Below are 15,736 nucleotides of genomic sequence, written 5' to 3'. Positions count from 1 at the left end.
AAACAAGACCAACTCAGCAATGTAAGGCTACTCTGTTATTAGGTCTTCTCCTGTGACCAATGAAGTGTCTGTCAATGATAAAAACTGAACAACCAAAGTTTAGGTTCAACATGCCAAATTAAGCATTTTTGTCATGTTAAAAGGCTTTAAGTGACTACTGTAGAGCAACAGGCACTGAAGTTTCTGGAAACAAAAACTTCATGCCATAATAACATCTCATAATGACATAACTTTGGGAAGTATTTTCTGTCAAATGGAAGACACCAATTAGTGGAAGAACCTGTTCATCTATTTCTTCAAGTTAGATCCTTAAAATTAAGGAATGCAAACAACTGTTACATAGTGTTAGTGAGTCAAGATGAAAACCAAATTTTCCTATATTTCTCTTTCAAGTTTCTGTGGTTCATTGAAATCAGAATAGCCTGAATCTGCAAGATAACATGCTTAAAAATATTGTCACTTCCAATGTCTAGTTGTCACAACCTTGCCCAGGTGATACAGCCAATAGAATACCCAGAGGTGCATTTGAGAATGAAATGCTAAGAGATTGCAGTGATCATCCCAGATCCTTGATTTCAAATTTTCATATTTATCATAACATTCTCATTAATGAGCTGTAAGCTAACGAGCGCTCATGAAAAAAAATGGATCCAAATATTTTTTTCTTATTCACATGATTTAAATGGTTTAATTTAAATTGGGTAAACAGGTGTTGAGGATTGTTTTAACATGTGAACAAAAAAGGAGGTTAACAGATCTTTTAGTGCCTGCTGGAATGTTACATAATTTTTTCTTTAGCCATTATTGCCAGAATTCCTATCTTCATCCCAGTGCCAGTGAAGACAAAGATAAAACCAATCTACAGCTTCTGCAATAGCTATCACTGAACTGCTTGCAGAACTTGTCTCGACTATGTATCACTTGTATGCATTGTGAACTATCTGTTGGTGCAGCGACTTGTGGTAGTGTTGGGGTATTTTTGCTGATGGTGTCATCGGTGGTACAATTTTTCCAAAAGGAGCCATCAATTGGCTTGGTGTATCCTCCTCCCTTCTGCTTGTGATGGTCGTTCAGCTAAAATTTGGGGGCCCACAGAGGTGAGGCAAAGAACCTCACCCCCCCACTGGTACAAAGAACTATCCACAGGTGTGGCTGTATGCTGGACCAGTAGTCAATGATGGGTAAGATCCAATTGCAAATGGTACCAACCTAAGACAGGAGGCTGATGCCTTGAGGTCAGCTCATCCAATGATGGGTAAGGACCATATGTACTATTGGACAACCTAAGACAGGCATGGTCCCTAAGCCACATGCTTGTTGTTTAATTAAACAGAGAAGGGGAGATGTTGAGAGCCACAGCCAAGTGGCCCCAGCAAACTTCCAGCTGATTGGCTCCTCTGCGGTGTTGCTCATTGGGCTGTTTCCCCGTCCTTTCAGACCACGGAGCTGCTCATTGGGGGACTCTTTTGGCTCCGTCCACGCGACCCAGGCAATTGGCCTCAAGAGCGGGAGGAGTTGGGGTTGAGAGGCTCCCCAGAAGAGCTGGTGGTGGCAGTTGGGCTCTGAGGGAATTCCTGGAGAGCTCAAGTGGTGCAGCGTGCGTTCTAAAAATAAAGTTCGTTCCTGCTTGACAAGTGGCTCGTGAATTGTGCCCAGCCAGACTGCGGCATTATGTAACCAGAATTATCAAATAAACTATATAGATAATAAAAATGTGTCTTCTCTCTACTCACTAATATTCCATATGATAATTCATTTAAAGAGTTTTAATGATAAAAAACATTTGAAAATCACTGTACCGTTTACTATATGGGAGAAACCCAATACACTAAGCAAGAGAGGGTAAAAGAAACAGATCATCTGAGCTAAAAGGTAGAAACTAGATAAGAGTGATGTGCTCAGGCTAAAAGAAATGCTTGTTGAACTCTACACCATGTTTAGCCAGAGGAAGGAGAAGTTGTGCTCCATTTTTGTGCAACGTGTCAAAATGCATTCTACTATCATGTATAAATAATTAGAACAAATTCAAAAAGAAAAAAAATGCTTATTGAATTCATCAGTGAAGCAGAAATAGTGTGTCCCTTGCTTTTGGAAATGGGACAGGGGGAAATTTCGGGAGTGGAGAAACAGGGAAGGCCATTGAAGAAGATTGGCCTTCCTAGGAGAACCATCTTCCTACAGACAAGCAAGCAGAACAAGGAGAAGATAGTCAGGGTAGCCAAACGTGGCTGCTGACCACTAGGGCCAGCACAGCTGAAAGGTAGGCACGATGGAAAGAATGTAATGAGCAGCGACGTCTCTGGACTTGGGGCAGAGTAAAAGTGGTGACCAGACATGATGGTGGGGGTGGGAGACAAAGGAAAAGTTCTGCGTGGAAAGCAGTAGCAGAGCTAGGAGCACAGAACTCATTCACCCAGCCATTCTCTGAGGAGGCAGCTAGGTATCTTGTTAGGGGATGGAGGTTGTTACCAAAGGGGAACACAACTTCACATTCCTAAGAAATGTTAAAAATTATGCCAAACAATGAGAAAATCCAGGTAATGACCAAGCACAATGTCTGGTGACCATCAGGTGACCTCACAGGAGGTGTGCGTTTTTCTGAGTCCCATGCCCACGATGTCCATAATATTTTTCCTTCACTGGAAGGATCAGTTCTTGGAGCATGTTACAAACCATTTCTCCCCACTGTCCCCTGCCTCAGCTGCTCTGAATTAAAGCACTAGCTCCTAATTGTCCTCCCTACCTCCATGTTCTCCCTGCCTTCTAATCCAACTTTCACCAAGTCACCAGAATTGTCATTCTAGAGCAGGGGATGGTCAACTACAGCTCATGGGTAAATCCAGCCCACTGCTTATTTCGGTATAAATTTTCTGTTGGAATATAGCCAGGTTTACTCATTTACATATTGTCTAAGGCATTTTGGACACTGTAGTGACAGAGCTGAGTAGTTGTGACAAAAACTGCATTTTGACCTACAAAGCTTAGAATATGTACTTTCTGGTCCCTTCCAGAAAACCATTTGCTGGCCCCTTAGTAACTTGTCACTCCCTCCAGTGACTTGCTTCTAAAAGAAAACCTATTAACTGTGTTAGCTGGCCTGGCTCAACTACTGTCACTCATCCTTTGTCCTCTTTAAATACACCATGTTCCCTTGACTGAAAATATCACTACTTTCTTTTCCACACAGAAAAAGTCTACCTATTCTTCAAGTTTGTTTTTAAATGTCCCTTTCTTTCTAAAGCCTTCCAGAACTGCTTTCTCAGCCCTATCCCAGGGCCACTTCCTCTTTTTAGCTCTCTTAAAACAATGCAATACCCCACCAATAAACAGCATATATTGTATAGAACGCTAGGGGTCCACATATCTATCCCCTTCCCAAGTCACACCAAATCAAAACTGTCTTCTCTCATTCCCTCCTAGACCACCCTGTTCTTACCTACCATAGCACTTACCAAAGTATGTTTCTATGTATTTATCTGTGTACTTATTTCTCTAATGTCTGTCCTCTAATAATGGTGAGTTTCAAGAAAGCAAGAACTAAGACAATCAGAATCACTATTACTTTACCATTGCCCAGCCTAGAACCAGCCACACAGCCGTTGTTCAAATTGTTAGAATGAATAATTCACTGAATGACAAAAAAAAAAAAAAAAAATTTTTCTTAAGAAATCAAATTTCTCGGCACACTGCCTACTATCTCGTAGACTCTTCTGGCATCCTGCAGTCCAAAAGATTGGATTGGCACAAGCATCATTGATAGCTTAAATAAGGATTTTTGAAATATGGAGACAGCCAGCTGACTCTTTCTTGTAATCAGTGTGGAACATGTACATAGACCTTAACCATGACAGGAAACCCATACCTGGTAGAATTGGAATAGTCACACACAGGATCATATATCTTCATGGAGTACACATTTGTGCTGAGCCATAGGGTATCTCAGATAATCTACTTGTCTACCTTCAGCTCCCTCTCTCTGTCCATAAGGAGAAAGCCTTGTCTGTCCATCACATGCACACTCAGCCAAAGGCACTCTGAGCACGCCCACATCTCAGTAATCAACCTGGCTGGGAAGGGGTGGGGAGAGGCTTGGCAAGGAATGTCCTTCCTTGCCTCCCACAGTGTCCTCCAAGATCCAGGGAACCGCCAAGCTTAAAATGTGACTCTTGAAAGATGGTCTGTTACTTTTCCTGATACCTGAAGGCTCAAGATTTAGCAATAACTCATCTAAATTGTTGCTACATATGAAAACTGTGTGTGTGTGTACCTGCGTGCATATGCATACACGCATGTATGCACACACACACACACACACACACAAATATCCTGAGGCCATTTCCTGTGTGGCCTTTCTGATTCAGGACAGTGGCTCTTTGGGAGAGCATCACCATAAAAGGCCCTCTGTGAAGGTGTTTGCATTTCACTGAGATGTTTCCAAGAAGAGCAAAGATGCCATTTCAATCAAGGCAACTTTATGAAGTTGGCAGCCAAACCCTAAATCTAGCCCCAAGCCTCAGGGATGTCGGTGCCACGAACCACCACAAAGCTGAATTTCTTAAGTCAAGCTATTAACCCTCTGTGGTATCTGCCTGTGTCTGAATTAAAAAATCCTAGATATTCAAAAACACAGAGATTGTCTTTGCTCCTAGATAAATATATTGTCTCAGAGCCTGTTAGATCTGCATTCTCTAAACCTGGTTTCAAAGCATTCAAAAGAGAATGCCAGTCTTTCCCATCAGTAAGAATTTAAATGGCAGCAGTCAAATCATCCAGGGTCGTTTCAATCAAAACTCCTTATAATATATCTTCCATTTCCTACAAGATAAACCACCCTGTTTCCTCCCACAGATTTGCCTTTGTCTTCAACCACCTTTCTGTTTGCTCAAAGGATTAGTCATCCTGTGTCCAGTCCAAAGCTGGTGTCCCCTCCCCACACCCTCACTGTGCTTTGGGTCCTCTTCCCCCCCGCCACGGCCTCCCACCATCAGTCTATCATTCTTACCTTCCCACTGTCTTCAGAGCAGACACCAATTCCCCAGCGGGACATGGAGCCCCAGCACACTGTTGTCTCAGATACTCTTTCAAAGGCAAATTCAGTGAATGACAGGCTATACATGAATTTGATCATATCTGGATTGAACAAGTAATGATTCACCACTGGGCATTGCGAAAGACAGTTCCTCTGCACCACCTATATGTGGCCAAAGATCTGAAATGCTGTCCAGGTCTTCTTCAGTGATATCCAACTCTCAACACGGTAGCCATCCAGATCATAGGAAGAAATATTAAAAATGTGGAAAGGAAAGGTGAACATGGAGATACTTTTCCCAGTGTGAATAGAGCATTTGTGGCCACTCTGCAGGGCCTCCTCAGGCTGGTCCCTCTCCGTGTCAACTTGTGCAGATATCCTCTAAAAACCTGCCTCTACCTAACACATCTAGCCATTGTCTTCTCTCTCTTCTAACTTCTATAGCGGAGCTCTGGAAATAATTGCCTAAGATTAGTATCTCCACTGTCTCACCTTACACTTATTTGTCTGTGAGCCCAATTCATCTCTCAAATTCCCCTTACCAAGTCATCAAGAACTTCCTAATTCCCAGATCTATGGACGTTCCAGTTCATAGGGACAGCGCATGACATGATGCTGTTAACCTCTCCCTCCTGAGTACTCTTCTTCCACACTCCAATCTCCCATTTCCCCCTGCCTCTCTCCATGTCCCCTTCATGCTTTCATTAGGTCCTCTCCTTTCCAGAGAACAGCATAGGACCCCAGGACCCTCAGCTCTCAAAGGAGGCCAGCACAGACTCTAGATCCTGACCTCCTGACAATAATTCTAGGTCCAATGTTGGTAGCTGTGTATCATAGGCAAGTTACCATCTCTGTGCCTTAGTTCATTCAGCTGTAAAATAACAGTAGTCCTCCCTGGCAATTACTGGTGAGAGATGGTTGTACATAAAGTATTCAGAACACTTAATAAGCATTAGCCATTATAATTCCTCTAACCACACTCCATGACTCTCCTTCATAGACTGATCTACATCATGACACCCCTACCTCTTTGTTAAGTTTGCTCACGAATCTTCTTCATGACTACTCCTTGGAACATCAAAATCTACAAAACCATCTGTCCATAGACATCTCTCCCTGGCTCTCCTGAATGCTTCAAACTCAGCATGTCTGAGACTGAGCTCATCATCCTCTCCTACAAACGCTTCCTTCTCCTCCCCCACCTCCTCCTCCATCACCTCTCCTAATGAATAGCTCCACTATCCTAACTGTGAGCTGCACAGGCCAAAATACCATAGTCATCTTAGATTCCTGCCCCTCCCTTACTCCCCCAGCCAATTAGTCACCAAATTGAGTGACTTTATTGCCCAAGTATTTCTTGAGTGGGTGCCCGATTCTCCACCCTGATTGCCAGTGTCTATTATTTAGAACTTCATTGTTTCTCACCTGGATGATAGTAAGTAACGTTTTAATTACTAAAAATAATGCTGGCCACTAATATCATGGGCCATTATGGATATGTCATAGACATTTCACATCTTACACCCAGTATGACCCTGACCAACAGCCAAACCATCCATAAGAAAAGAATTAGAGACCCTGTTCTCAGAGAAGACAGAGGCTCAGAGAAGCGTACTACACAGCAAGTTGTAAAGAGATACTAAGGGGCAGAGAAGTAGACTGAGGCATGTCTGGCTCCAGACCCCAGGCTGCTTCTGCCACCTATGCCACCGTGGTATCCTGATTGTCGTTTTTCTTCGTCGGTGTCTACTCTATTGCCAGATAGGCCTATTATTACAATGAAATTCTGACCCAGTCTCTCCTCTGTGTGAAATCCTGCAGTAGCTCCCCACGGCCTCCAGAGTAGAGTCTGTAGCAAGGCCCCTCCTGCTGGGCTTAATTTGCCCCTTTATGGATTCACCTACCTTATGTCCAACCACTCCTACCTACTTCCTTTCTTGAAGTATACTCTGTCCACTCACCTGGCCACCCAATCTCCCCAGTCCCTCTGCCTACTTTCCTTCCCTCTCATCAGCCTGGATGTCAGCATCTCCTCAATTCATGTCCTCTTACACCCACCTGCTGTCCATGAGTTTAGGGGTCCCTCTTTGGAACACTCAATGGCATTCTGGGATTGCCTCTAGTACTGCATTTTAGGGCAGATCAACTGCAATGATTTGGGTATGTCCCCAGAATTCATGTGTTGGAAACTAAATCCCTAAAGTCACAAGTTAAAAGTATTTGCAGGTGTTGGGGGTTGATAATAAGGATTAGATGAGTCATTAGTGGCTTTATAAGAAAGGGAAGGGAGACCTGAATTGGCAAGCTTGCTGTCTCCCCCATGCTCTCTCTATCATGTCCTGATCCAGCAGAAGACCATCACGAGAGGCCAAGCTGGGGGCTTTTAGAACCATCAACTAAATAAACCTCTTTTCTTTATAAAATACCCAGCCTCTGGTATTCAGTCATAGCAACAGAAGATGGACTAGGATAGTGTTCTTTGGTTGGGCACCTATTATATGTCAGAGTTCACGGTAGACTGTGGTATTTCGGGAATCATTAAGATACACGCTATCCTTTCAAATAAATTATTTTGGTGAGAAAGATGAGCAGAAAAACATTGTTGAAGCACCATCTCCAATCCCTTTGTCCTTCTGCACTGAATCGCTAAACTCCTTGGGTAAAAAAACTCCTTGTTCATCTTTGTGTCCCCAAGGGCCTAGAACTATGCCTGGCAGCTGGGGGTGTTAGCAAACATTGAGCTGAGAGTACAAAGGGTCCCCTCAGGGACACTCCTCACCCTGAACTTTCCTAAGGCTCTGAGTGTGGAATGCTGGGGAATGCACAGGCCAACCACTCCTGCCCCTTGTGGCAGACTTAGTGAGAGATTGAGGGATCAAGTCCTCACAGCCGGCAAGTGGCAGTGCAGACTCCCTCCCGATGTTCCTTGCACCCATCCACAGGTTCACCGTCACATCTCAGGGATCAGCAAAGGAGCCACTGTCAGAGGTTGGTCAGCCAGAGAGCATGCCCAATAGGGGACCTCAGGAAAGTAATCCGTGTGTCTGCCAGTAAGAGACCCCACCCACCCCTTCTTTGGGCTGCTGTGGGGAGCTCTGTCCTCATGAGATGAGCCAGCAAAGGGACAGAGAGCCATGCTGTGTAGTATTTGCAAGTGGAGCTTTGGGAAGGTAATAAGGATTAGATGAGGTCATGAGGTCATGTGTGTGCCCAGGAAAGACGGTGGTGTAGGAAGCCCTCGTGATCCCAGGTGTCCATGCAAGAATCAGCTCCCCTGAAGTCTGTTCCCTGTAGCCACTGTCCTTCTTAGTGACAAGCACGAAGGTACAGGGCGGGAGGGGGGCACTTTGCCCACAGCAGGTGTTCTGAAAAACCCTGTTTCCTGGCAAGTTTATGGCAGCTTCTCTTCTGAGCATTTCCTCCTCCTCTCAACGTGGAGGACAAAGTGCAGGCCGCCCTGGTGATCAAAGACGGGGTGAGTGGAGGAAGAGAAGCCACAGAGCCCCAGAGTGGAGAGCTTCTAAGTGCCCCTAGACATCAGGTAGGGGAGAGAATAAAGGAGGAAGTGGCTGCCCCTGCCCTGACCCCAGCAGCCCAGACTCCTCGACCTGGGTGTCTAGAAAACAGCTTTTCTAAAAGCATCTTTGATGATCATACCTTACCCCAAGACTGCCCAGGGCAGTGGTGAAGGACTCAGAATCAGTGACTGGTTCTGCTTCTGGGTCTGCCTTTCAGCTGTGGGTCTGTCCCTCTTTCCTTCTTAAAGGATCAATCCAACAAAGGCACCGGAAGCCCTTGGCATCCACCTCAAGTGCCACTGTTATAATTGACCACCAGGAACTACCCATTAGATCACATTCTCTGGGGGAGTTGGTCCCCAGAAGACAGCACCCTTCTCTCTGCCTCCATTCCCTGATCCCTGGCTGGACTAGGCCTTCTTCTGCACCCATCTGAATCTTCTCCCCATGGCCCTAGGGCGCTGTGCTGTACTGTCTGTCTGTCTCTCTTGTCTATCTCCACACACAGGCTGTATCTTGAAGGTGGTGACTGGGACTTCCATGCTAACACATTCATTCACTCATCTATCACAAAGCATCTCCTATGTGCCTGAGGATCACTGTGAACAGAGTGATGTCACATCAATTATCCAATCAACAACCCCAGATACCTGTCATCTGTGGGGAATTCATGTAATGAAAGTGCCCGCAAAAGGTTTTAAGTTCAAAGAAGAACTGCAATGCGAACACAATTCCTAGGAAATATGTCAGTCCTGATAGCATCTGATCTGCTGGATCACAGGCTGAATTTTATGTAAAACAGAATCTCTCTTCCTCCTCTCCCTCTACCTCTCCCTGTCTTTCTTTCTCTCCCCCCCCCACTTCTTTTCTCCCTCCCTGTTGGCCTCTCTTCCTCTCTAAATCTGGAGAAAGTCAGCAATTTCTTAGCAATTTATACAGGCTTTTCCATGCTCCAAACGTCATTGTTCCAAAGCCTGCTCCCTGGAGGGGCTATCCGCATAGTTTATCAGCCAGGGCTTTGAAAAGGAAACAAAACCACCACCCACAACCACAGTTTTGTTTTGACTGTGGCTTCTCTGCTTACTGAAGACAGTGTCCCTCCCCGGCCCCTGGACTCTGGCCCCACAGCCCTATGAGGAAACAAGACCAGCAGAGACCGGAGGCAGAGGCGCGACGCAGAGAGCTCAACACACCTGAGCTGTAAATGTCCCCTCCACTGTCTCCCAACAGGGCAAGAACAGACTCTTGAACTACTGAATGGTCGAAGTCACCTCCCCAGACACACCTCCAGCCTTCCAGTCCCCAATATACCTAAACCTCTGCCAGTCCCTTTCTGGACTTTTCTCCTCCACGCATACTATTTCTTGTCTGTTACACCCTTTGACCACCAGCCATTCAAAACCCAGCAAGCTCCTACTTATGCATTAAGGCCCAGCTCAAACAGCCTCTTGCGATGGCATTCTGGATTCCTCCAGCAGACTGATAGCTGGTTCCTTTGTGCTCCCAGGTCTCTGCTGAGGTCTGTCACTCTACTGAAGACCTTCTGATAACTGTTCACATGCCCATTGAATGTCATGGACTGTGACCTTGATGACATGGACCAGGTAGGTCTTCATGGTCGCAGGCATCCAGCGCAGAGCTATTGTTTGTACTGTATATCAAGTCATGCTAACACCTCAAGATTCTACCAGCACTCTAGCCTGAGACCAAAATACCCCTTCCTGTACCAAATAGGATTTCACATCAAGTCAAACAGCAGATATGTTTCACAGAGAACATAGCTCAAGACCTAAAAAAGGGCCAAAGGTATCTCCCTGGAACCAGGAGTCAGCTTTCATCAGAAATGTGCCTACTGGTCAGTTAAATGGAGCCACTCAAGTTGGCAGCCAACAAGGTGTGACATCAGAGGCCTGCAGACCAGGCACCAAGCCTGATACTCCCACCCTGTCACCTGTGACCAGTTCATTTTCTGAGCTACACTGTAAAAAAATCTCAGTGTATAGACAAGTGATGCCCAAAGGTTTTGGATCTTTCACTCCAGTCACTACCATCCTGGGGGAATTTGTTTTTCAGATTGGCCAGCTGGTGACCAAGGGGAGGGGATAATTCCAGGAGACAGTGAGTATGAGGCCTGAAGGGAAAGGCAATGCTACACCGGGCATCTGCAGAACCTCAGATGTATCCGTGGACAAGTTTTCACCCTTTTCCACCCTTCAAAGTGGCCCTGCCAGTGCCGTAGTGCACGCCTGCAAACTCAGCAACTCAGGAGGCTGAGGCAGGACTCCAAATTCGAGGCCAGCCTCAGCAACTTAGTGAGGCCCTCAGCAATTTACTGAGATCCTGTCTCAAAATAAAAAATAAAAAGGGAGGTAACTCAGTGTTTAAGTGCTCCTAGGTTCATTCACCAGTGCATGCGCCCATGTGCGCGCACACACACATATTCACACACAAAGTCCTTACTAGAGTCTTTCCACTGTCTATAACAAAACTGTGAGTCCTTGCATATACCAGGTGACCTCATCCCACTGAAGTGTGGGGGGAAAATCTGCAAAAGCAAGAAAATTCAGAGGAATTACAGCTGTGTGAGACAGCTGCAGAGAAAGAGTGCACAGATGTGCAGGTATCTGTGCAAGGCAGCCTAGTCTACAGAGCAAGTGGCCCAGGGAATAGCAAGGAGGGGGCTCAGCTTTCAAAGCCAAGACTGCTTTTAGGAAAATAAGATTAAGTTAGTGAAGTGATCAGCTGTAACCTAGTATCCAGTGTCACATATAACTCACTCAGGGTCCAAACCTGGTTCTCCAATACCCCATATGGGTCATTAAATCCCTTGAACAAGTTTTACCTTGAATAGATCAACATTCCTCCTAATACTTGGTGAAAAGCTGTTCTCTTGCATCTAATTAAGCACAAGATGAGACAGCTGGGGGGCTTATTCATCCACCCCCACTCACTGATTGGCTTCACCATCTTTAATTGATGTACACTGTAAAGGACACATGCTTGGTAAAGACAAAATCGGGGTCATGAAGTTCCTGACCCATGTCCACACCTCTCTCCTCCAAGCAGGGGTGTTGACTCCACCTCTACCCCCAAAGAGATAATGCTGTTCTAGCTCTGACTAAGCACACTTAGGCTTCATTTAGCATTGAGGTCAGTGGTGCTGGCCCAGCCTGTGACAGACTACCTCAATGTCCTGCCCCTCTGTGGCTGTGGGGAAGGCAAGGAGAGGAAAGGAACAGGAGTTACATATGTAACGGCACAGCCTTAGATCACAAGTGTGATATAGATGAAAACCCAGCGAACTTAGGCTCTCATTAATGCACTCAACAAACCTCAGCTCACATGTACCAAATGCTTACTATACTCCCAGCACTGGGTTAAGTCCTTTACCTAAACAATGTTAAGAGTGAGTGTTCTATAATCCAGGTGTCTATGCAAATCCTGACCCCACCATTAATGAATTGTATGATGGTGGACAAGCTACTTAGCTTCTCAGTGTCTCCATTTCTTTTCCAATAGGACAATATCAATACTAATTTTAAAGAGACATTTAAGGATTGAGTAAAAACTCATAAAATGCTAAACTTAAACCACAGAGTAGGCACTTAGTACCAACATGAGCAATTATGATCCCATTAGTTAGTTAAAGTAGTCTACAGAGAAGGCAGAATATTTCTTCAAATTTTACCAATAAACCTTTGAAAGACCGAGTTAACTTGCTCAAGGTCACAGAGTTAACAAGTGACAGAGCTGGGAAATGAATGCAGGCAAATGGACCCCAAAGCCTGAAAGTGTGCTCCCTGCCCCCCAACAGGGAACACAGCACTATGCAAGGTTCAAGGTATATAAAGACCAGTTGAGAGCTAAGCAAGAGATCTCTACATGGTGGAGTACACACGATAAGAGAGTTATTGAATGATATGGTGGAATGGGTGGAGCAGCAGGGAGCAACAGAATTGTCTTAGAAAGCATCATCCAGAAGGAGACTTGAGTTCTAGTCTCAAAGAATGGTAAAGAATTTGCCAATCAAGGAGAAAAAGGAACAGTCCAGAAAGTAAGGCCAAAAGAGCAGTGAGTTAGGAGATATGGCAGAAGCTCAGAGAAAGTGGCAGAAGTGAGGGTGGGAGGGCTGGCTAATTTCAAAGAGCCATGTACAAAGTCAAAGGTTATATTTTATTTTGTAAAGACGATGATTTTCAAACCTGGACAGAGGAGTCACCTTTAATGCTTGAAAAACACCTGCCAATCCATGTTCTTTCTGACCAACAAGAATATAAGCCAGTACAAAGAAGAATGAAATTATGTCATTTGCAAGAAAATGAAGGGAACTTGAGAGCATTAGTTTAGACAAAATAAGCCAAACTCAGAAAGTCAAGGATTGTATATTTTCTCTTCTATGCAGAAGCTAGAGAGGAAAAAAGAAAGGTGGGGGATCTCATAAAAATTAAAGGGAGACTAGTAAAGGATAGGGGGAGAGATATAAGAAGGGAAAAGAAAATACTGAGGAAAGATATTGACCAAATTATATTGTTACATTGTGTGCATGTATGAATATGTAATAATGAATTCCACTACTGTGTACGATTATAATGCATCAATAAAAATATTGAAAATTTTCTTAAAGTAAATAAAGCAAAACAAATGAACAGAAAAAAGTATGAGGCAATAGAGTAGTATGTTCTGATTTGGCTTAGCAACAAATTCTGGTTCTGGAATGAGGGGAGACAGGAGGACAGAGACTGGTATGATCAGACCAACAGGAACAGATGAAAGGATGAGAGCTGGAAATAATGGCACTCTGTGACCTAATACATTAAGCTAGGGTTTCTCAACCCACACTATTAATATTTTGGAACAGACAGTTCTTCCTTGAGGGGTGATGGGCTGTCCTTTGCAACATGGAATACTTAGCAACATCCCCTGATCTCTCCCCACCCCATGTGAATAGCATCCTCCCCACTTTATGGTTAAAATGGTCTCCAGACATTCATTACCAGATGTCTCTTGAGGGGCAAATCAAAACCCTAGTTGAAACAATTGCTTTAAACCCTATCATCCCAACTTTACCGATGAGAAAATCCAGTTACAAAAAGTACAGGAAGGAAGGCATCAGCATCCGCTGGGATTCAAAGGCTGGTGGTCTGGCTCCAGGACCTGTCCTGAGCCAGCCTTCTGTGGCAGAATTATAGATTTGGTGACAGGCTGGATGGCAGGGAAGGAAGGGATGAGACAGTGAGATTCAGCTGGCCACTCAATTGCAAGGATGTCTGAGTTTGAACAAAAAAACATCAAGACATACTTGCTCAAAAAGGGAAAAGCCTGGTCCCCCGTGGTCTGAGCAAGCAGGAGGCCGCTCAGACGGTACAGAGGAACCCTCTACCGCTGGACTAGGTTTTGTGTACAGCACAGACGATCTGGGATCCAAATCCTGGCTGGGCCCTTTCCAAACTGTGTGGCCCTGGGCGATTACTTAATCTCACTGCATTTCATTTCGCCTATTTGTAAATAGGAATAGGAGACCCTATTCATAGGCTTGATGTGAGAGCTCAGGCAGTTAGAGCAAAATGGAAAGTTAGAGCTACATGATCGATCCTGTCCCCTCCTTCTGAACCTTTCCTTTACCTCCGCGTTCCATAGAGCCCCATATCGAGGGCACCCCCGAGTCGGTGAGACCCCCTCACCCGCAGATTAGCGGTGTGGAGCTGACTGCACCCCTTTCCACTAGCAGAGCATCCCATTGAGGCTTTAGGGGGCGCCAACAGCCTTTTTACTCCGCAATCCACTCTGATTTCAGGGTCGGTGGGTAGGGGTGCGCCCAATGCGCGCCAGGAGCTGGGTGCCTCCAAAACAAGCCAGGTAAATAGTTCAACTTGGCGACACTTAAATTTCATGCAGGTAAACCCCGGGCAGGCCCGAGGTCAAAGCCAGTCACTGTCGCGGAGCGGGTGGCTCAGCCTTGCTCCTGGAGGCGGAGGAGAGAGGCGCCCAGATTTGGAAAGGACCAGGAGTCCGAAGCCAGGCTGCAGAGATGGGGAGCAAAGAGTTGTTTGATATCGAAAAAGAAACGTATGGAGCAAAGGGAGCAACAGGGTAATCGTAGGAAGAGGAGGAAAAAGAAAAAGAAAATGCTAGGAAGCAAGTGATCCCTGGGGGACTCAGCCTACATACAACACCTGGGCAGGGGTTCGAGAACAAAGCAGCAGTTTCAGGTCCTAAGTGTTCTGGGTGTTTCCGAAGAGGGGGCGCTCGGGAGAAGCCGGGGCCCGCTGGGAAAGCCCAGCACCCCTGCGCCCTGGGCGCGCTCTGGGGCGCCGCTTACCTTCGCCAGGACCGCAGGCGCGCACTTCCGGGGGCTGCACTCCCGGCGCTCGGGGGCTGAGCCGGGGCACCCGGAGCCGAACACCGAGGAAAGGACGCGCGACAAAGCGCCGCTCGGGTTTGGGTTGGCACCCGAGCCTCGGAGAGAAATCCCGGCCACCCGCACGGGTCGGGCCTGAGCTGGGCACACGGAGTCCCGGCCTCCGGGCTCACGGACAACTGTGCTGAGCCCCGCAAACGCTGCAGGAGCCCGAGTCCGTGGGAGGAAAAGGTTGTCTCATTTCCTTCGATCTCTCCCCTCCTCCATCCCCTCGGCTCTGGACCTGCCCTCCCTCTCCCCCGCCCCCTTCCCCAAGCCAGCGGCCCATGTGGGATCTCGCAAGACAAGAAACCTGAACGGCAGCGGCGCGCGGCGCCTCCCTCCGCGCCAAGTTAGTTTGCGTTCCCAACTCCTGCCTGCTTCCCCGCGCTTCCGACAGTCTCCAAAGCCAAGAGACTCCCCAGCGGCTGTCCCCACCCTGTCCCGAACTTCCCAGCCGTTCCCCCTTCTGTAACAAGCCCAGTTTTGGAAGCAGACCTCCAAGCTCTTGCCAGCATCCATCCTCCCATTTCTGTCCTGTCGCCTGCTTTGAACCGTATTAAAATACCCAAGGAAATAGCCACTTACTTTGTTAAATTTGATCAACTGTATTTTTTCCCCGAGTGAAGAGTTTAAAGCCTGATGCATAATCTCGAAGGAATGCTCATTTTTATGGGAAAGAGAGCAGCTGAAGCCTTTGGCCTTGCTCACTCAGGTTTGAGGTTTTATTCGTTAAATTCGACAAGTATTTATTAAGAATCTGATGGGGCCGAGCTCCGGTGTTGGAAATGC

General features: G+C 46.2%; 1 protein-coding gene across 4 annotated transcripts in view; it reads right to left on the bottom strand.

The window, feature by feature from the left end:
• Positions 1 to 15,463, bottom strand: part of Eva1a (eva-1 homolog A, regulator of programmed cell death) — a 60,621-nt gene extending 45,158 nt beyond the window's left edge. For 2 of the 4 annotated variants that reach the window (XM_046432313.2, XM_046432316.2), the window contains exon 1: positions 14,867 to 15,165. The gene's annotated coding sequence lies outside the window, so the exon portion shown is untranslated. Of the gene's footprint in view, positions 1 to 14,720; positions 14,740 to 14,866; positions 15,166 to 15,442 lie in introns of those variants that run through there. The other 2 variants (XM_046432314.2, XM_046432315.2) reach the window with 2 other exon arrangements.
• Between the last annotated feature and the right edge of the window lie 273 nt (positions 15,464 to 15,736).

The sequence above is a fragment of the Marmota monax genome, unplaced genomic scaffold (assembly GCF_021218885.2).
Source record: "Marmota monax isolate L192 unplaced genomic scaffold, Marmota_monax_Labrador192_F-V1.1 WCK01_AAM20220418_F8-fsc00106, whole genome shotgun sequence".
NCBI classification, from domain to species: domain Eukaryota; kingdom Metazoa; phylum Chordata; class Mammalia; order Rodentia; family Sciuridae; genus Marmota; species Marmota monax.
Note: the sequence above shows the minus strand (reverse complement) of the source record. Positions and strands in the feature narration are given on the sequence as shown.